This window comes from Sander lucioperca, chromosome 10 (genome assembly GCF_008315115.2).
Source record: "Sander lucioperca isolate FBNREF2018 chromosome 10, SLUC_FBN_1.2, whole genome shotgun sequence".
Lineage (NCBI taxonomy): Eukaryota > Metazoa > Chordata > Actinopteri > Perciformes > Percidae > Sander > Sander lucioperca.
The window spans coordinates 10,771,893-10,794,842 of NC_050182.1; the positions used below are offsets into that span (position 1 = coordinate 10,771,893).

Here is a 22,950-nt window from a genome sequence, read left to right on the forward strand (position 1 = left end):
GAAGAGTGTTTGAAAGAAATTCCTGGTAGCCTGTGGTTGTGTTTGTGAGCAGAGCTGGGGATAACAGTTATTCAAATGATGTACATCTTCTGGACTATTTCCATTTGAAGAGTCCTCCGCAACATTTCAGATGGAAATATTGAAAAAGATTTTACTCGACTACATCAATTTGACAGCTGTATCTAATACAGGTCTAAAGTAGCTCAGTAGATTTACATATTTGAGGTGCTTGTACCGAAGTACTTTTGTTTTGTGCAAACTATAGTTCTGTGTCATTACTTTGTACGATCTGGGTATTGTTTTTGTTTGTTTTGTTGGATATTAGTGCTGTTACAATACGAGTTTGTCACCAATACTAAAACAATACTTCATTTGATATCTTTAAGCAATATAAACATGCTTTCTCTACAACACAATTAATAATACAACAAAAAGCTGCACAATTTGATTCACTAAATTACAAATTTTAATCTGGCAAAATTTCGACTTTTCTTTGATTTGGTCTTTACCAAAAAGAGTACTGACCTTAAAACCCTTCCATGGTTACTTTAAGTAAAGTTTTAAATGGCAGACTATTACTTGACTGTAGTATACACAAGTTTACACGCCAAATCACGGGTGGCGCCATAACTCTACACAAATGCACTTAATTTCCACCGGAAGTGGTTTGCGCAGCGTCTGCCGGTGTAAATACAGCGATTTCGATGCTAGCTTGGGAACACGGTTCTACTACTTTGACTGGAGATGGCGTTACTCTCCTATAACATAACTTTCGTGCCGGCATAACTTTCGTATATTTACAATTTTGTCATGCCACGTATAGAACATCTACCCCAATGTCTTATAAAGCTAACTATGGTGTCCGATTTCAATTTAATGCATTTTTGTGAACATTAAGGGTATCCTTAGGAGGAGCTGCTAGCTAGGCTAGCTATGTGTCCCATTTAATCCTATGGGAAAGATCGTTGCTACACTTTCGGCATAATTTTCGTATATTTACAGTTTGAATTTCGTCATGCCACGTATAGAACATCTACCCCAATGTCTTATAAAGCTAACTATGGTGTCTGATTTCAATTTAATGAATTTTTGTGAACATTAGGGGTTTCGTTTCAGAGGTCTAAGAGGAGGCTAGCTAGCTCTCATTGATAGAGCTCCATCCAGACCAGCCGCAGGCTCTATCAATGAGACTCGCGGAGCCTGCGTTTATTTCCCCGATCGTTTGTTTAAATAACTCAACACACATATCCATTATAAGATTAACTGGAAAATGCAGTAAGAGATTGCGGGAGTAACAAGCTCACACACAGCGGCCATTTAGCAAGAAGAGTTAATTAATTGTTATATCCTCTTTGTCACTGCGATATCAGTGCTTTGTCGGCACAACGGAGCTAGCTAGCAAAACAAACCCAGCCAGCCAGAACGGAAGTGGATTGCATCGACGAGAGGAGTTTAGGATGTAGAACGGAAACGGCTCAAAAACTTGCGTATAAGTATGTGTAAGAGATAATGAATGTGTCTTTCACCACTGGTAGTGACACTGACAAAATAAAACATTCAACATAAAGTCCTATTATACCATAGTTGTTCGGTGTAATTGATAAATGTGTTACTCTAAAATGTTAACATTGAAGAATACCAGCACACACGTGTTGGTGCACGTGTGCATGTGAAGTGAGCACAGAACGTGGAGTGACACAGGAGTTAACCTCGTCTTACTACTCATATTATTATTCCCACAGCATACAGTATTTGCATATGAAATGTAATCACAGGCTTGAAGTTTTATTAAAGTAAGTGATGTAGAGGATGACAAAGACAGTAATCCCCTCTCAGCTCTACTCACCCTGTCTTATAATGATAATGGTAAGAAGAATTACTTTCAGTCTGCCATTCACACACACACACACACACACACACACACACACACACACACACATCTGTCTTGTCAAACGCAAACTGTAACTAAAGTTATAGACAAAGTCTGTGCACACATTCTTACAATGGAAGCAAATCCAACACACTTCTGCACACCAGCACACACACACACAAAAACACACACACACACACACACTCATATTCGTACACCGTCCAACTGCAACATCAGCTTCATGCACACACGTACACACACTAATTTTACAGAGTGTTCATCTGTGTGACAGAGCGCTGGTGAGAAGCAATTTCCCCTCCTTGTCATTATTAGATTAGTGCTTGTATTATTTGGGAGAATAAATTGGCCGCGATTGAAATGAATGCCATCAGCCAGGCTCTAATACATATCTCCTCTGTCTCTTCAGCTTGGCATTCCTTCCTGATTATGAAATACAGACGGAGTGTGCCAGAGGGGAAGCACCACTACCACCACCACTCAGATGGGACTCTGACTTTGCTCCCATGATGTGTTTTGCCTTAAGCTGAGCTGAGTCAATCTGCGCAGGGTGATTTGTGAGCGACCTCTTCAATGTGAAGAAAATGATGACTAAATCCTAAATGGTAAGTAACTGAACTCCCTATGATCCAAGTGACAGGAATTACAAGCTGCGACCGCAGAGTGACCCGACTTTCTGTTTGCTCTGTTGGAGAAAAGTATTTATCGACTCTGGATGGAGCAATTCTGCTTCTCCCTAACAGCAAATTGTCTAATTTGAGAGAAATTGCGACAAAGCAGCACAATCGAAAGTAGCGAGGCACTTTTAAATCACCTGTATCCATCATTTCAAGAGTGCCCAGATTGCTTGGGATTCGGCGCTATAGCTACGCCGCTGCATTAGCAGGTTATACAGCATTGTGGAATGTGTGCGCAACACTTAAATGCTTCCCTTCATTTCCCCGCTCTTTGATTCGACAACTGCTGAAATAAGCCCAGCCGGCGCCGCCTGATGACTTTGCCTGTGAAGGGTAATTGATTGGCGGGGATGATCCCCTTCCAAGTCACCTGCTGATGGAGCACAGAGTGACAGAGGTGGAGCGATCTGCAGCCAGAGAGCATTCATGTCTCCTGTGAGGATGACAGTTGCTGAGCGTAAAGTATATTTAAAAAAAAAGAAAAGAAAAGTATTCTCACATAGACAGTGTTTAAACAATGACCCCGAGCCTTCTCTGTCTTTTGCTGAAATGTTTAGTTTAGTTTATTATAAGGATCCTCATAAGAGGACGCCTAGACGACCAGCTAGTCTTCCTGGGGTCCAAAACAACATTTAATCAATATTAAACAATATTAAAACATTTCATGACACATACAGAAAAGAAAAGAAATATAACGATATCTAAGTATAAAACAAAATAACAAGGAAACAACCAAAAAAAAACAAGAAAAATAAAAATATCTTGAAGGATCAAGACCTTGTGAATAATCCGCCCAAATCTTCATAAAATAAAAAGCATGTTTGTTGCACTCCATTGCCAACTGATATAGTAATATTAAGTTACTCAGCCTGTACACAACTCATGAAAGCTTTTCTATCTGCTTTTGTTCTGTACCAGCAAATAATACTAATGCACAGCAAATGTTATGTGTTTCAATGCTGACTTTAAGAGCAGCCAAAAAGACTGTAAATGCGGTTCCATCCACCTGTTTTTTGTTATTTTATTTTCAATTAGCATATTGGCCGAGGTAGAAAAGTTGGTATATTTAAAAAAAAAAAAAATTGTGGAAAAGTGCAATGGAAACAACCTTGCGGAATAAATTGTGAAATTCAGACATTTTGTGGTTGACACTCTTGGAAGAATGTGACACGGTGCCTACAAGAGACCTGGCTTGCAAAACAAGACCTGGATAAGCTCAACATTTTACATAAATGAATGTAAAACGTGGAAGCTGGACTGGACAAACCTAATTAGGGATGATCTAAACAAATATATTTACTGTAACTGACTGAACTTGTTAAATAAGATCCATCGTCCTAGGAACGCTCTGATGTGCCTCAGTACGCTTTGTAAAAACTGACAGCACAGTGGGGAGCTCTGTGATATGTGCGATAATATTGTAAAAGTCCATAACGACTCTGGAAGACTCCTTCAGAAACACAAAAACAAGGTACATAACATCAAACCTGGGTTGAATGCATTTGTGGCAACAACATGCTGCAGCCAGAGAGGCTTGTAAACTCTGGACAGAAGCAGGATGACCTAGACGGGGGTCATTGCTCACTCATGCCAGATTAACATTCCCTTTGTTTTATAAAAAAAGACATGTGGGCTGATTCTCTTGCCAGGATGCTGCAGAGTAACAATCACCATGATTTTGGGAAAGAGGTTGAAATCATGAATAATTTTAAAACCCCTTTAGCAGCTACCGTTGAGGGTGTGTGTGGTCAAGAAGAAATAGCTAAGGTGTGGCATGAGCATTGTTTCCATCTATTCAATTGTGTTAAAAGTAATGCACTTGTAGTTGATAATGTTGACCTCTCAGACGACATGGGGGTCCGGGCTAGTGATGTGTGTGATGCTATAATGATGCTGGAGGAGAACAAGGCTTGTAGTAGTTCTTCCTAAAAGGGAGTTTTTCCTCGCCACTGTCACACTAAATGCTTGCTCTTGGAGGAATTACTGGAATTGTTGGATTTTTGTAAATTATAGAGTGTGGTCTAGACCTACTCTATCTGTAAAGTGTCTTGAGATAACTCTTGTTATGATTTGATACTATCAGACGTGTATAAAGTACTAGAGACCCATACTTGAGTAAAAGTACAAGTGCTCTATCAAAAAAGTGACTTGAGTAGAAGTTGAAGTGCTCTTTAAGCATCACACTTAAGTAGAAGTACTAAAGTATTCAACATTTTTTGTACTTAAGTATTGCAAGTAGTTAATTTTAAAATATGCTACTCAAGTACTGAAAGTAAAAGTGCAAGTATTGTTATTTAGTTATTAAAGAGAGCAGTCAAAAGTTTGAATATCATATTGTTTATATTCAGTGTTGGGAGTAACGCGTTACAAAAGTAACGCAATTACAGTAATGTATTCCTTTTTGCTGTAACGCAGTAATATAACGCATTACTAATTAAATTTCGGTAATATTATACTCGTTACAATCTCAGTAACGCGAGTTACAACGCATTTTAACGCAACATTTAGTGGTGCATTGGTTTTTTCATTTCTTCACAGGAAAAAAAAAAAAGCCGTATTATTTTCCTGTCGCTGTATTCGATGGTTGAGATGACTGCAGAGACAGATACATTTGCGAGATGGATATTATTTTCAGGAGTTATTACGCTACGTTGAAGTGAGCTGTCCTGTTTCTGTTCCCGTGGTCAGAACCAGAGACGGTACGGACAGCATGTATGTCCCAACAGGTGACGGTACGTCAGCGGCTGACAGATATAAACATGTCGGGAATTAATGTTGAGGCTTGCTACACATAAATATCATTGCATGTTTATCAGCCGTGGAGAGTAACTCTGCCTGTAGTGGAATGGCTTCGAATGACGACCAAAAACGCTTGTCTTTTACTGTGACCATTTACTGTTCAATATGTTGCAGTTTTACAAACAAGAAAGTGAACAACTGGAGCCTGACGGACATGTTGCTTCTCAGTAAGCTAGCAAGAGTAGGCTACACAACAGACAACTTCCGTGTAGCCTACTTCAAAATAAAAGCACTTCCTGTGACGGTACGCAGTAAAACTAAATTACTGTTAAATAAGGTTGTGTAGGCTACCTTTTCACAAATCAGCTGTAAATCAAGTACTGTAAATAATGTTAATAGTGAGTTTTAATCACACTATAATTGAACATTTCCTTTAGAGTTTTTTAACAAAGTTTTTAAGTTTTAGTTTTCTAAACAACATGAATTTCTTATTGAAGTGCTATAAACAAACATTTTACAACAATGCCATACTTTTAATTGAGTATTTTCATTTTCTCCTACTTGCCTATTATACGTTTTACTTATCTATTTTGTATAGCTTTAGTTACTTTGCATATTTATATTAATTATACAAAATATGAATAATCTATGATGTATTAAAGTGGATAAAGAGGAGACTTTATTGATCCGGTGGTGAAATTCACAAGCTAGCTGCCAAATCAAACTTCCCTTGTTATTTTGGTGAAAGTAACTCAAAAGTAATGCAAAAGTAGTGTAACGCATTACAATTCAGAGACAGTAATATTGTAATATAACTAATTACTCTCAAATGACAGTAACTAGTAATCTATAATGTATTACATTTTGGAAGTAACTTGCCCAACACTGTTTATATTATTTCAACTGTTTAGCCTAAGGCTGTAGCCACAGGAATTAACAAATATTAAATATATTATATTACAAATATTAACAAATACTGAAATAAAATGTACAATTATCACACTGTGCAAGTAAAATAAACATCCTCTCCAGCACAGTAACGATTAAAGCCCCAAAAACACGTATCGCACACTAGCTAGTAGCATGTGATGAACATAGACTGTATATAGAAGGTGATGAACAGGAAAGTTAGCAAGCTAGCATAATACAGATAAACTAACAGCTTCACATCACAGGATAAAACGGTTAGCATTCAGTACTCATTGCAGACTGAAACAACTCAGGAATAGCTTAATCTGCTGCAACAATAGCTTAATATAAAGAGTACAAACTTACACCGTCTCTGACTTGTGAACAGGCGACCATAATGAAAAGAAACACGACCCCATCTCGGGGATTTCTTACGTAAATTACGTAGTTAGCGTACGTAACTAACGTAGCCGTAACTACACACACTGTAACCTACACAGTCTCTGTAGTGTGAGGAATTCACAACAGTAACGAGTAACGATGCAGCACATAAAAAATGTATCGGAGTAAAAGTATTAAACTCATCGAAAATATGTACTCAAGTAAAAATGGAAGTAGGAGAAAAAAATAATACTCCAGTAGAGTACAGATACAGCCTTTTAGTACTTAAGTCGAGTAGTGAAGTAGTTCTACTTCATTAGGCTACTCTACAGCTCTGGATACTATAAATACAACTTAATTGAATTGAATTGAATAGTATAGACTGCGTCACTGCAGAACATCTAAAGAATGCCATTTATAGGCTCTGCCCTTTGCTGCTAATGTGTTTTACTGGTGTTTTAGTTCATGATGTCCTACCTGATTCTATTTCGTCCGTAGCATTAGTACCTGAAATCGAGGATGAGGCTGCTAAGCTAAATAGCATGGATAATTACAGACCTAATTGCCCTTCGCAAGTATTCTTTCCAAAGTTCTGGAAAAAAGATATTGCTTACAAGGTTTGAAAGCTTTGTTCTCACCACTGAATCAAACCACTTTTGAATTAAATGTAGCCCGGTTATGATGTAGAAGTCAGTCAGAAAAAGACCAAATCAGTGCTTACAGGGAAGCAGCGAAAACTGCCTTGCATTTTTAATTCTTGCCTTGAAGCTGTGTAACGTTGACATTGCATTTTACTCACACGCTTTGACTGACAGGGGGAATTTCAGGGAATTACAAGGTAGAACTTTGATTTGCAACAGAGATGGGAGATAAAAGAATGAAGCAAAAGACATAAAAACAAAATACAGATACATTTGCATTTCACCTTGAGTATTTCTGTATTTTAACGTTTCAAATTGCACCGGAACTCGCCAGATCCTGCCTCTCCAGAGGCTTTGCATCCTCCCTGCCTGCCCATCATCCTGCCTGGCAACATAATTAGAGAGCTTACAACAACAGCATCCACCCGACGGGACTCATCACACATGAATGCTTAGTCCACTGCCATTGCACACTCAAGACACCACCCCAATCCATTCTGTCCTCCACTTCAGCTGCAGTGAAGTCCCCCCTCTGTCTGCGTCTCTTCTTCTTTCTCTCTTTGAAGGAGCATTTCTTCCCCGTCCCGCTCTGCAGAGGCCTGAGGGAAGCAGCTGGACTCTGCGGGTTGCTGCCGAGGCGAGGTGGCGAAAAACAGACAAATCAGAGAGGCCTAATTGTTTTTTAATGTGCTCGTCTGCGGGGCGGGAGGGCCGGTTGACTGTGCGTGTTTGTTTATGTGTTCTTCTCTGTCTGATTTGTGTGTATGAGCAGGAAGATGCGCGATATTGTATGATTGTTGTTTGCAGGCGTGCCTGTATATACACTGTGTGTGTGTGTGTGTGTGTGTGTGTGTGTGTGTGTGTGTGTGTGTGTTGTGATAGCATCATTTTATTTAATTTGGATTTCATAAAACATTACCTACACTCTCTTTAGAGCAGAGCACAATTATTGAATAATTATCATAATTTCCTGGTCTGGAGAGATGAATGAAGGTCAAACAAACATGTCACCTGTTGTGTTCACTGTGATTATAGTCTTAATGATGTGTTTTTCAGTTTCATTGCTTTCTCTCAGTTCATCAACATGAATAGTGTCGGTTTGACCATTGCAACTTCTTTGGTCTGCTTGTAACACTGATGAACTATGATTCAATGCTCATTCAGCTGTCGCTTTGGATAAGACTGTGATGTAAAATATATATATATATATTTTTAAATAATAAGGTACCTTTTTTTAGAGCCATTTCCCCCGACAGCCCATTCATGCAAGCTGATTGCTGCCTTTAGTGCTAATAGTCTCACAGAGGCAGGCAGGAACAAATTGTACTGTTCAGCTGCAGGCAAACGTTCTGCGTCAACGATGTTGCCGAGCGTGAATCATGGTGGCTGGGTTTGGAAGTTTTAGGTGGGTTTACAACTGCATCCACCTGTACACACAACTTCTATTGTATGTTTGTTCGTTATTCATTTATCTGACCGGGACAATGCACAGCTTCTTAGCAGTACCAGAGTTAGCTTTAAGCAAATTGTCATCTGTTGTCCCTGTGCAGGAAACAGAGAATAGTTATAAAAAGAAGATGTTGTGCATATCCATGTAGTTGCTGGTGCAGGACAAAAAGTGAATGTTCAAAAAAGGTATAGTCCGCACAACAGCTCAATGCTCAGCTCAGTGCTGTTGTGCTGTTGTGCTAAGGAATGCCAAATTGTGCGCCGAAACGTTGTGTGCCTTATTTGCACTATTAAAGTATTTTTCCGGAGTATTAAGCTACTGTGCGGCCTTTACCTTCTTTGTACATTCACTTTTTTGTCCTGCACCAGCACCTTTTTACATCATCTTTTTTTTAAATATTCCCTGTTTCCTGCAGAGGGACTACAGATGAAAATTAGCTCATAGCTAACGCAGGTACTGCTAAGTGAATGTTCAAAGAAGGTAAAGTCCGCACAACAGCTCAATGCTCCAGAAAAATACTTTAATAGTGCAAATAAGGCACACTGTGGTGTCGCACCTGAAGAAAGCCAAATCATGCGCCAAAACGTTGTGTGACTCTACCTTCTTTGAACAGGAAACAGAGAACAACATCTGTGTCACTGAAGTATAAAAACACTAACAGAAGTGTTCGTTCTGAGAGGGATACTTCCTCTGTTACTCTCCCAGAGGTTTCTTCCATTCTGTTCCTGTTAAAGATTTTTATTGGAGAGTTTTTCTTCATCTTTATCGAGGGTTTAAGGCCATAGGGGGTTGTAATGTATGCTGCAAATTTGTGATATTGGGCTATATAAATAAAACTCACTTGACTTGGCATGTTACTGAAGGTCCTCCTAATATTTAGCTGCAGCCAGTTTCTCTGTTATCTTCATCTCCTCTGCCATGATTGGTATATATTAGCCATGCTGCTAGAATGGCTACAAATGTGCTTATATCTGCTTACAACATTATAGTGTGTTACAGTATCATATGTTACTAACCACTTCACTTATTCATTGCTTATATACTGTTTGTAATTGCTAAATGGGGGTTAATTAAAATTATTTCATCACACTGCACCAAAATTATACTCTGAAAACTGTATACTTCAAAGCTCCCACCAACAGCAATGGATCCTGGGTCTACAAATGACTTGCTCATAATGGCGGAACCATTTTTAGCAAAGCGTCTGCCATGTTTTGAAGACATTAGGCACAGTGCCAAATGTTGTAATTTCTGCAGAGCTCCCTTTTTAAAGCTTTGAAAAGGCATATGAAATTACATAAAACTAGTGCTGGAGCAAAACATCTTTAGAATAGATGAAAAGCTCCCATTAATGTGTGAATTACCTATGATTCATCCACATTAGCAGCAACAATTAAATCTCTTGGCATTTCAATGACATTTATTTTGTCATCATGAAACACTTTGATTGATCGCAGGATGGCTCATTTTGCCTTTTAGATCTTAATGTCACAAGTGGAGTCATTTATTAATTAATAGTGAGTGAAGTCACCATCCATTACCAACAAGCTCAGCCATATAAGTGCACCGTATATGTTGTAATATATAAGTTATAGGTCCAAAATGAGAAACGTTTTGGACCTATAAAGTTGTTCCCTGCCCTGAAAGCTAAACCCAATACATAAAGTTTTATATTGATTGATTTTTACACAGCTATGTGGGGAGCCAAACAATCTTTCACTGAAGGTTGAACACGGGTTCAGTCTTAACTGGAAGAAATTGTAAAACTTGTGAGGGTAATTAAGCTACTAAAATTACACACAGAGTAAAAGGCGTAACAGTTAGCCCAACATTAGCCTCAGACAGCTATGCTGTGTCTTAAATTGCGCACTTCTGTACTTTTTGAGTACATAGTGCATTCACACTGACGAAGTAGGGCCAAATGCAGTGCACTATGAGTACCCGGATGCTGCACTCAAAACAGTCAAATCTTACCCGGATTTTCCACCAGGCGCGTCTTTGCTGCAGTTTTGTTCCGTCCTCCGTCACGTGCCATACCACACCGGGGGCGTCTCAGAAGCGGAGCGTCTTGCCTGCCTGACTCACAGATTTTATTACTTGAAAGAACAATCACATGTTTATTAAGCAGTATCTACCTTCCACTCCAAGCAATCCTGTAATTAATATCCATGCCTTCCCTTTTCTGGAATTGTCCCTTATATAAGGGATTTGTGATGTATATTGTGTTTTTTCACCAAGAAGAATCTCTCGTGGTCCATGGGGTTTGTAGAAGAGGCATAAACGATACTGGGTGGTGTCTTGCTGTTTCACTTCCTGCTCGGCTGTCCGAACGAACTGTGGCTGGCGTAAAAAAAATAGACCTGGCGAGTACCACTTTATGCACACTTCTAGGATGTGCTGTGACGCAGGTGGTGGAATATCGAGCATTAACTTGAATGGCCGCGATTTCTCACGGGGGTCGCGGTGCCTCGGAAACACTGCGCAGATGCGCTCGGTGGAAAATAGGGGTTAACATTGGAAGTAGAATACGTTTAAATTACTGCTAATGCTTTTATTGTTTGTTTTACTTCTTAGTATATGATCATTTTAAGTGCTGCAGTTTTTTGTAAAATGTTCTGTTGAATGGATGATTCTATAAAACTTGAGCTGTGTTTCAGAAAGGGAATACCTTTTTTGCAGCAGATTTTATCCCGTGAGCTTGGGACAAAACTGAAAGTTATTTGTTTGCAATGTAATCTTATTATTATGACGTTATGTTCTTGTCTTCTAAGTCCAGGATCTTTGTTAGCGATGTGGTTCTTCAGTAAAAATGGTTCAACACAACAAGATACAGACATCTTCAGGTATTTGGTCGGCAAATCAATTTAAGTATTGCAGAGACGAATAGAACGAAAAAAGTCACAGTGAGCTGTTCGACGAAGAACTGCAGTCTTATTAGTGTGGTTTGAACCAGCGCATGTCCAACCCGACTCGAATGGTCACAGCTGCTCACCACTCCGCTCGGCGCGAGTATCTCCACTCCAATCAAAAACATCACAAAATAAGAGGAAGGGGGCGCCCGGATAGCTCAGTTGGTAGAGCGGGCGCCCATATATAGAGGTTTACTCCTCCACGCAGCTGGCCCGGGTTCAACTCTGACCTGTAGCCCTTTGCTGCATGTCATTCCCCCTCTCTTTCCCCTTTCATATCTTCAGCTGTCCTGTCAAAATAAAGGCCGAAAATGTCCCAAAAAATAATCTTTAAAAAAAATAACAAGAGGAAGAGTCCTAAATCTGTTTTTTTTCTATTTCACAGTACTTTAGATGATTAAGTGCATGAAATGGAAAAATGAACAGAGTGTCATTTTTCCATAACAAGTAGATATTAATTATTCTGGACACTAAAAGGTCCGTGGCAGGTAGTTTCTTCAGTTCACCCCTTGGCAGGAGACTCCGAATGTTCATTATGGACACGGAGCCAGGGGATGATGTAACAATGGGTTTTTCATTGTGTAACATTCATGCACTTCTATAGTCGAGCACAGACTCCTGTAATACCTGGGGGACTAAAATATCTTGTCATTACAGCAAAGTTCATCACTTATGGAACACAGGATCCCTGTAATTACCAGTAGATGGTGTTTGGGATCATTAATGACATTACTTTTGCAAAGAACTGCAGAGCAGAGAGAGAGCAAACAAATGAGGGACCATCTGTTACTCATGCATAAAGAAAATGAACATGAAACTATTTTCGAGTTGAGAACACTGTGCTGCTTTCCCATGAACATGGAACTGCGCACCTGCAAACATGTTTTATTAAGTCTTCATCGTAATAAGCTAAGTGCTCGTTGCCGTGGTCATTTTTCATGGCTCTTCTCTGTAATCTCCTGTCAAAAAAACAGAGTTGGTGTTTTATATCTATGGTGGAACCATCATAGCTTGTTCCGTTTTCAGTTTCAAGTTTTTAGTTTTTATGCCTTCTAATAAGTAACACCCTTTATTCAAAACACCACAGAACTGTAAAATGCAAATGCAGTGCAACATAATACCAGAATTTAGATTAATGTGAAACTTTCCATCTACTGGGTATAAGTTAACTCATTACAATTGTGTCATATCAAGAGAGTATAACAATGCAGGTATATGTTGATGTAAAAATATTGCAAAAACATGCAAAATACATTAAAAGTTTCCTCTCTTCCTTACATTCCTTCCCCTTCCGCTCAAACCCCCCCATTCTCAGTCCTAACTGATCTTTTTTTCTACCATTGCACATGCCACTGTATTCTTAATTTGATTTCAACTTTTCATTTACACAAGAAAGGATGTGTTCTTCCTTCATTACATCATCCCCAGATCAATGCTGTAAAATGTTGCCACTTGGGGCCTTTGAATCTGCCCACTCCACAGAGTTGACTAAAGATGTAAACGGAGTCTAACTAGTAACAATTCTGTCTTTTATCAGGCACGAAGGACTGCACAACAAGCTCGCAAACCCATAGTCTTTTATATCCTGAATTGTCACGGCTAACATGTTGGCGAGCAATTGTCTATTTACACATCCAGAGGAAACAAAGCAACAGTACACTACGTTTACATGCAGATAATATTCCGTTTTTTGCTCTTATACCATATTCCGACTAAGCTGTTTACATGGCTAATGAAAGTGAATATTCCACTAATATTCCTGTTTACATGTAGCCGTACAAAATATGATTTGGCGGACTTGTTGGACCGTGCGAACACAGCGTCCCTCTTTCATTCCTTCAACCAGCTTCTTGAGAAGGTCGGTGTAGCGATGTGTGTGCATATCCAAAAACCTGTTGATATCCAAGTCTTTGATAATGTTTAAAAGTAGCTGTGTTTCTCCTTCTTTTCGGATCAGCCTTGCAAACTGTTGACTGGTTGGTTTGTGTACAGCAACCATAGCAACGCACAGAGCTGACCATAAGCCGTAAACAGGCAAGAGGCCGTAAACTGCGGTAAAACCCCCGATTGAGACGCATATTCCGAATGTGCTGTATACATGTCCAATGAATGCCTCTAAAACCCGAATAATACTGTAATATCCCACATCTTAATCGGAAAATGTTATATTTGGAAAAAGGCCTTATTCGGAATATCCAACCAGAATATGCTGTTAACATCATCAACATTATCAAATTCGGAATATTGTCATATTCGGAATAATAGTAAAATCATGTAAACATACTCAGTGTCATTCACTTGGAGTCCTGTCTCTTTCCACCTTTAAGCTCTGGTTTTGTCTCCAACTCCTGACTCTTAGACAGATACTCCACTTTCTTCATTATCTAGCGCTAACTTTGCCCGTCTGCTATTAGGGCTGGGCACATAGCTACAGCGGGTTTATCAGTATCAATTTCGCAGAAAACAGCAGCTGAGATTGAACCATAGAGAAAATATGCCATAAATTGAAAATGATGAGCTAAAACAAGCTAGAAAATATGCATTGAACTGCACAGGGGGTAGCATTTCTATGTAGGTTCATCACTATGAGCAACCAACTTCATATTATGTAGTCACAGTGGTGTAGTCTACGTGTCTACGTGATACGTGAGCTCCAGGATTTCCATATACCCACTTAAAAATGCCCAATGACAACATGCTTTCCATTATATCTTTGATATATTTTGAATTGTCATCTGTGTTTTTCTTCTGCACATAGGCTAAATAAAGGTATTTCCGCCTTAAATTGGTGCATAAAAGTGTATCTGAATACAGGAAATGAAGTCGATGCTCAAAACTTCCCTGGGGGAGGACACCACCCCCCCACTATGATATGGCCCCCCCTCCCCTAAAGGCAGATTCTGGCCAATATATACAATACAGTATACCCACTACAATACATTAGACTTCACCTAATGTCACTTGATTTATTGGCAATATGTGAAATATTGATTAGTGACGCTTCAAGGAACAAAGTGCATCCTGATTGAAAGTGTACTTAGCTTATTTCATATTTTCATCTGACTCTCTTCTGTGAAATGCATGAGAGCAAAGCAACAATGGAGATTTTACTCGCTGAAATACACATTTGCTGTTGCCTGGTACCCCGCTTCATAACAACAATCTCATTGCACTTATTCACGGTAGAAAAAAGGGGAAACTGGAGAGAAAGAAATAGCTATTAGCACTCAAAGACAAATTGGCTTTTATCCATTGATGCTGTATGCACGGCAGCAGATGCAAGGCATTTCTCTGTAGTCAGAACGGCTATATTAAGGCAAATTAGGCTGTGTTCTGCATGCTGAAGCAGAGTGCTTGATCCTTTCTTGCCGGAGGAGGCCATCACATTGTGCTGCATTAGGAGGTCCAATTGATCCTGTCTGCTGTTTAAATCAGGCCATTTCTGGACTCCCACCAAAGGGCTCACCCACCCTGAGATCCTCATTAACACTCCCCTCTCGCAGACCAACTTGTTCTTCCAACACTGCCACCGTCTAAAGTTTTTTTGCTCCCCCGGCCTGTCTCCTTAGCACGTTGTCGTCGGGCGCAGTGTTACTCCTTGCCTCGTCGTTATTTTTGTCTGTTGGGCCTCTTATCTTGCCTGCGTTCCTCCGTTGCTGTTTTTGTCTGCCCATCCCTCCCTTATCCCTCCTCTCTATTTTTGTCTGATTCCCTCTCAGTGAGGAAGGCTGAGGGAGAGACTAAAAGGGATCTACAGATTCCATGGTGTCATTGAAGCCACGGAGACTGACAGTGAAAAGCCAATAATGAGCTCTCCATGTTTATTTTCTTCAGGCGCTGACCAGATTCCCTTCTGCCCATCAGGCCAGGTCTTTTTGTGGTCAAAGGTCATTTGTCTCAGTACCATAGAGACTTAGTCACTTTCACAATGACTCACCCACATTCCCATTTGAGTTAAATGAATCTAATTATGTAAACATTTTAGATGAAGGATTTTAGGCCCTTATTCTAGTAGCAATTACTGAGTTTCAGGAGTATTGATTTATTTCAAGGTAGAGCTACAGTGGATTGTGTTGAACCTTGCCAGGAGGCAAACTCCAGTATGAAATATACTGTATATCCTCGGGTAATTATGTCAGGAAAGTGCACTGCAAATCATCAAGCAAATTCATTCTCTCTCACATTAGCTACAAAAGAGAGCGACACGCACTCTTGTGGACACTTCTGGGCGTGTCTAGCCTACTCCTGGTTGCTTGGCAACAGTAAACAGAAATTCTCCGGTGCTACCTTCAAGCACGTCTTAAGTCATTTCAGAGGTATTGTTAAGTCACAAGAACGATGTTTTTGGATTTAAAAGCATTTATTTCTCGATAGAAGTAACAAAATATATGAGATAAAATGCCAAACATATCAGATATATACAGAAATACGATGTCCTGAAGCGTTTCCGCCATCTTGAATAATTTTCTTCGACTCGAGCAACCAACATACATACGTCACGCTGCCCTCACGCTGCCTCACTCCGATTAGCAGTCGCTTTGTCGCATTGCTCAGCATTTGCATAAAATAGACTTCTTGTCTATTTCGGCCCCACCTTGCTCGTGGCAGCGGCAAGCTTGTAGCTTGTCGCTGGCAAACAGCCACTCCCATTGAAAATGAATGGCAGCCTGTCGCTTTGTCGCTGTCTCTTGTAGCTAATGTGACTGTAGGGTTAAGTAAGAAACTGAATTGATCATGGTGAGTTGCACGACATGTATTATCAATTGCATAAATATGACTCAAACATACAGTACTATCATAAAACTGTGGCCATTGTGGCAGTATGACAAAAGCAAAAGCAGGGTGAGGGTTCAACATTTTTTTTTTCACTTTCAAAAAATTGTACTTGCCCAAAGTCAATTTTTACTGGCCCCTATACAAATTGTTAGTTTTTGTTCAATACATCAGAAAAAATGTCAAACTTCGAAGAAAAAAAGCGTTGAAAAAACAAAAAAAAACAAAAAAAAGTCAAACAAAGCGTATTTTTTTTTCTCCAAAAAATCAAAAGCATCATGAGCCAACTCAATTCTTGATTGGCCAACGGCACATTCAAATCAAATCATTCAACAAGTGTTCTCCGACAGGGCGGCAAGAGAACAATAACGTCATTTATGATACAATAATGCCCAAATGGGCCACTGGGTTAACCTTATTGTTGAACCCTAAGTGTTTTCTGCACAGAATTACAGCAGCAGAAGATGAAAGCATAATGACTTAAGTTGGCATTTTGGGTTTTCTCATGAAATCTGCAAAGCATTAGCAACAATCTCACAACACATAATTCTTTCCCAAACCTTTTGTTCTTATTTCACTAGGTCCTTTCTGTAACAACACCCCTGTTGAATGAGGTAGACGGGGCATTGCTAAACATGGAAAGATTACCGCAGGATGTAATAACCTTATCTGTTCGACGTAAAGTGGATTACAGAGGCCAGAAAATACCTCAGCATGGCTTATCATGCTAACATTGTGCAGATTGCTGCAGATGATTTGAATAGCATGTTGCTCGAGGAGATCTATCCAGACTCAAAGCAGATGGTGATAGCAGAGAGGTGGAAGTAATTAAAATGGCTTATCCTCAGCTAGTTAGTGTATTGATGCTTTCTCCCAGGCTACACTAAGCCCCGACTACAGCAACGCTCCCACAATAACCCAGACAAGAGCAAAAACATAATACACCACCGCAGAAAACGTGTTCTTTAAGTGATTTCTTACTATTTTATCATGTCCGCATTTGTCATGACGAGTTCATTGTTGGCTTGGTGCAGTGACAAAGCCTGGGGGCACAATTACCAGACATACTGTGGTTATAATTTTGGTCCCAGTCTTGACTGCAGTGAGGATGGTTTCCATAGATAGGCTAGTTTAGTTTTTCGCGTGGCAGTGAATGCAGTCGATGCCCTGCGTGCACTCACTGTGCGTTAAATCTGCCCAAAGCTCAGTACTGTATGTTGTTCGGGGGATAAATATGTCTAAAAAATCCAAACTCAATTACATTTTTTCCTTCGGAAACTTGTAGGATGTGCACATTTTGTGATAGATTGTGGTTTTTATTCATCGCTCCCAGCTGCTCTTTTTTTTTTATCCACACAGGAACTATTTGCCGCAGGCCTCATTATTCAGTGCGTTCAACACTATTGCTTCTTTCTGGTTTGCACAAATTACTTAATGAAAAATGGCAGACGCCTATGCCTGCCTACCTTCACCATTTTTACTATAACGCTGTAAATCAAGATATAAATTGCAGTTTAGTGGCCCATGAAAAGATGGATATAAGACATCATGTTATTTATTAACACACACGTGTGGTCACTCTTTACTTCCTGAAACAAATGTTGTCATTGGATGGACTCTTAAAATTTTGCTGTAATGTCTCGACTGAATAACTATTTATATTCACATTGTGCGACCTTCAGGAAAATACGGCTCCGACTGGCCATTGGGAGCTTAGTGGTGTGTGCGATAGAATGCCGCGCTACATTAAACCAGCAACGAGGTACACGCAGCATTGTCATAAATGAGATCTAACCTCTACAGTGTGACTTCAGTGAGTCTCGGTGTGAAGCCACAGTCTTAATAATGGCAGCCAGGGCTGGAAAGATGCCATGTTTTTTTGTTTTAGGTCCAGAGCTAATGTCTCTCACAAGTCTATGTGACTTTAACATGAAATCAGAAGCAAAGCTGTTGTTAAATTCATCTGCAAAATGTGAACTAGAAGTGATCTGAGTCAGATGCATAGTTATTTAGGCAAATAATTTGTTAATCGTAAGTAAGCAAGTAAGTGAGGGCTGCAACTAACAATTATTTTCACAATCAATGAATCTGTTGATTATTTTCTCGACTAATCGATTAGTTGTTTGGGCTATAAAATGTTGGGTAATGTCGGTCAGTGTTTCCCAAAGCCCAAGGTGACGTCCTTAAAAGTCTTGTTTTGTCCACAACTCAAAGAAATTCAGTTTACTGAGTGAGGAAACGAGAAAATATTCACATTTAAGAAGCTGGAATCAGAGAATTTAGACTCTAATTATCATAAAAAATGACTCAAACCATTTAATATCAAAATAGTTGGTGATTAATTTAATAGCTGACACCTAATCGATTAATCTTTTCATCTTGTAAGTAAGTGAGTAAGTAAAATGTATTTATAGATCGCTTTTCACCGATAGAATTACAAAGTGCTTTACATAAAAAAATATGTAATATATATTAAAAACACAATACACAATTAAAATGACAAAGTAATACATAAAGTGCAGAGAGGTCAACCAAACGCCTAAAGGTCTAAAAAGGTACGTCTGGTGGTAACATCAGCATGAGTAATAATAATAATAATAGTCTCAGTAAAGTGAGTGCAGATATGCATCAGAATTAGTACAGGAATACAAACCACCATATGAGGTTAAGGGACAGTGCAAGATATAGTGAATTGTCTGCAGCATATTATGTATAATGATCCACAAATCAGGCCATTGACGCAGTACTTATGCCTCGTGGTGACGGGAAATCATCTGATGAAGAATTATGCTGCTTCAGCTCTGTCTGCAGACATTAAAACACACTGACATAGCTGACATCTGCTGTTGTGACAGGTGTACCAGTTTACTTTCATGAGCTGCATGAGATACAAAGTCACAACCACTTCTTAGGCCCATGATGCACTTGGGCTCAGCATGAACTTTTGTTGAGACAGCAGTCCATGCCAAAACACGAGAGTAATGTTCAATAGCGGATTATTAGTTACGCACGCACACGCATGCAGAGTGGAAAAAGAGAAGAAAAGCTGTATCCTTGCAGAAGAAAAAGAAGCTGTTACTCTAACTTTATTCGTTAGTTTTAATCCCATGACTGAATTTGGCCAAAAGTGTTTAAATCCTGCTCCTTTTAATGATCTGTCGGCTTATTCTTTATACGGTGGATGTGGTGTCAGGATGCAAGACACTGACACTTCTTCTTTGCACATATGAAACGGCCACAAACATCTTTAAACTTTGAAGTAGTATACTCTCATTAACTTCAAAACTCTTAATCTTAAAGAGGATGAAAATATGAAAAAAATGAGACTAATCCATTTCCGTGACCAGTGGAAGTTTAACTCTAAAACTTAGGAAAAAGAGAAAACTGCAATACATTCCCATTTTTCTCTCCACTTCACAACTGTTAAATGCTTTTTATTTGGTTGACAAAACCATTTCACCTCATGGCCCATTCAATAGCTGTTCTGGTGCTTTCAGCTGTACCACACTGTCCTCATCAAGAATTGCGTAAGTGGGACGTCTGCGGTCTGGACTGAGGGGCTGTCTATACCGGTTCTGTCTGGTCCGAGCATTTCAAAGCATTGAGCAGCAGCCAGATTTTCTTTAACAAAAAAACATTCAAAATGCTTTACACATTAATATAAGGATTACACAGAATCAATAAATAAACAGCATAAAAGGAGAAAACATGCCATCAAGAACAATAAAACCAAAGAACAAGGTCAGACAATAACATAATATATAGATAATATGATCAAAGTTTAAGTTTAAGTATGAGTTTAAGTTTATTTTAATTTATATAGCACTTTAAAAGCAAACAAGTTTACACCAAAGTGCTTCACAAAGACAAAAACATATACAAGCATAAAACACATATATACATAGATATAGTGAAAATACAAAATCACATAAAAAGTTTAATAATTAAAATGAAAAAATCCTAATAAAACCCTAAAACATTTGGAAAATTGTCATAATGTAGTAAAGTAGTAGTGTTTCATTGGGCATCAACCTCGTGTTTACACAAGAATTGTCTAAAAAATAGACTTGAAGCACAACTTAAAGCTTCAGGCTGTGTTTACCCCGTGAGACTTAGCTGAGACGGAGCCTGCATGGAGCCCCTGCAGACAGCTGCATAGATTACAATGAAAGTGAATCTGGCGCGTGAGACGTGCGAGTGAAAAATCCGTCTGTGGTCTAGACTGGGGTCAAGTTCGGAGTTTTGTCTTTACTCTCAATTGACTCTTTGCAACAGCTACTGATAGAGGTGCATCATTCGTCAGTTTCTTCTGTATTTTGTGTTTGTTTGGGTTGGATCAGATTTACTCATCTTTGGGTCTGAATCCCTTTCAGATTGGGGTCTTTTCTCTTTTAAAATAAAATGAATTTATAGGCTATATGTTGGTTTTCTACGCGTCTGACTCATGATGCAAGCACCTCGCTCACGTTTATTACAGTGCTAACTGCCCAACTGCACATCGGCAGCAGTCAGATCCTATTATGACACAGTATGAATGTGTATAGATGCACACTTCCTGAATTTAGCATTTTCAGTGTTTAGAAGATACTACATATTTAACTCTAGCTCTTCACCCGGGTTTCTAACAGCCACTTCTCCTGTATCCTGTCAATACATTTACATATTTACTAGATGGTCTAAACCACAAATGAATGCAAATGATCAATATTCATCATAAGATAAATTACACCTCATTATTGGATGTACATGTGGAGGGGTGTGTGTGTGTGTGTGTGTGTGTGTGTGTGTGTGTTCAAGCAGAAGGGGGGCTATTAGGAGCCTGTGATGGCATTCATCAAGTCCTTCATATCGACTACGGAGCTATAATGTAATTTCTAGAGTAAAAAATGATCCACAGCGTAATGCACCCATGGCACACTGCATTTAAAACCTATTATTCACCGACAACTTGTCATCAATAGTTCTCAGCCATTTCTCCAGCTCCTCAGCAATGTCAAATGGCAACATACTGTACTTGTACCTGTATAATCAGAGGAGTGTAGATTCTGATTCTGGTTTGTCTGCTTGGTGCATATGGTCAGCACTAACCTTTCATTATCTCTTCTGGTGGAAGAAAGACACCCAAGGAAAGGTAAAACAATTACACAGGAAGCAATCAGTGCCACGCTCGCGGTGTTGTGGAACTGAGGGGTGTAATTACGCAGATGAAGTTGGTGACGGCTGTGAATGTCTCGGATATGAGACGACGCCATTAGCCATCCTCTTTTTTTTAATTAGTGCTTGGCTCATTTTTTTTGCTGCGACATGAAGGGTAATGTTGCAGGGAGCAGAGCGGGCTGCAGACACAGGCACACAAGCACAGTTTACATAACTCACACAGAGCTGCTCCAGTGTCACTTAATGTAGCATGAAGCGTCAAAAGGTTTTATCCAAACAACGCAATATGTCAACCGATAGGGCTCTTTTATTGATCGAAGACTGGTACTTTGAATTTGAATTGCGTGGGACGAGTGGAATTGCTTTTGTCTGTCTTCTCTTTAATATGCTCAAGTTCTCCCATGATGACACACTCATCTAACACTTCCTGTCCCAGCTATTCATGCTGAGCTGAAAACTATGTTGCCATACAGAGGTGTACACACAATATACAGTATGTCCAGACAGGGTTCAACCCTACGCATCCACCCATGCAGGTGATTCACTCTTGCTTCAAACATCAGAGCTAAATACCAGTTTGAAATTGTGCTTTCATAGTTATAGTCATAGTAAGTTTCCTCATGTTATGAATTAAGTTTGCCCCGGTGTAATCCATAATCAATTCAATGGAAAACATTATCCTGGAGCATTGCTCTTGCTGTGATTGTGACTATTGGGTCACATCATTAAGATGTGATGGGTTCATTAACAAGCTAATACACCCTAAAATAGCTGGGTTATTTCATCTACCCAACCGCTGGGTTATGAAATGTTTTACCCATTATGGGTTATTTATATGGAATTTGGGTTATTTTGTGCAACTCATGCGTTGAGTCAAAATCCACCAACCCAACATACATCTGTTGACCCAGCACGTGGGTTGTTTGTGCTTCGAACGTCATCACATCATCACCAGAGTCCACCAGAGTCCACACACCGAGCGCTCGTCACAGCAGAGAAACTGACTGGTCATCCAGCGAGGCAAATACATAATAAAAGGTTTGTGTACGCTAGCTACATGTCTAATTCACATTGTATGTGTTGCGTTACCTATTAAAGTAGTATCTTTATATTGTCGAGGCTAGTTGGTTGGTTTGGCCAAGGGGGTAAGCCTCTCCTCGGACCGCGAACCTCCTATGGCGCCATTTTAATGCTACAAAGCGACCACCCCCCGTTAGCATTCCATTGACTGCCATTCATTTTGGCACCACTTTGACAGCGAATAACTTTACATCTGAAGCATTTAAAGTCTCTATTTGTCCATTGTTTATTTCTAAAGAAACACGACAATGTATAAAAGGCTTCATTACCTTGTACCTCACGTTATGGCTCCGTAGCAGACGTTTTTATAAAAATAGGCTAACGATTGTGTCATAACCACGCGACT

At 39.5% G+C, this 22,950-nt stretch overlaps 2 long non-coding RNA genes across 2 annotated transcripts in view; one reads left to right on the forward strand and one right to left on the reverse strand.

Annotated features, from left to right (window-relative positions):
- Positions 1 to 2,994, forward strand: part of LOC118496153 — a 49,638-nt gene extending 46,644 nt beyond the window's left edge. The window contains exons 2-3 of the long non-coding RNA XR_004898641.1: positions 2,298 to 2,493; positions 2,862 to 2,994. This is a non-coding gene — a long non-coding RNA (uncharacterized LOC118496153). The remainder of the gene's footprint in view (positions 1 to 2,297; positions 2,494 to 2,861) is intronic.
- On the reverse strand, positions 103 to 22,422 carry LOC116049111. Its single transcript, XR_004898640.1, has 3 exons — positions 22,284 to 22,422; positions 6,694 to 6,698; positions 103 to 114 (listed from the first exon to the last, which is right to left on the reverse strand). It is a non-coding gene; the product is annotated as an uncharacterized LOC116049111 (long non-coding RNA).
- Between the last annotated feature and the right edge of the window lie 528 nt (positions 22,423 to 22,950).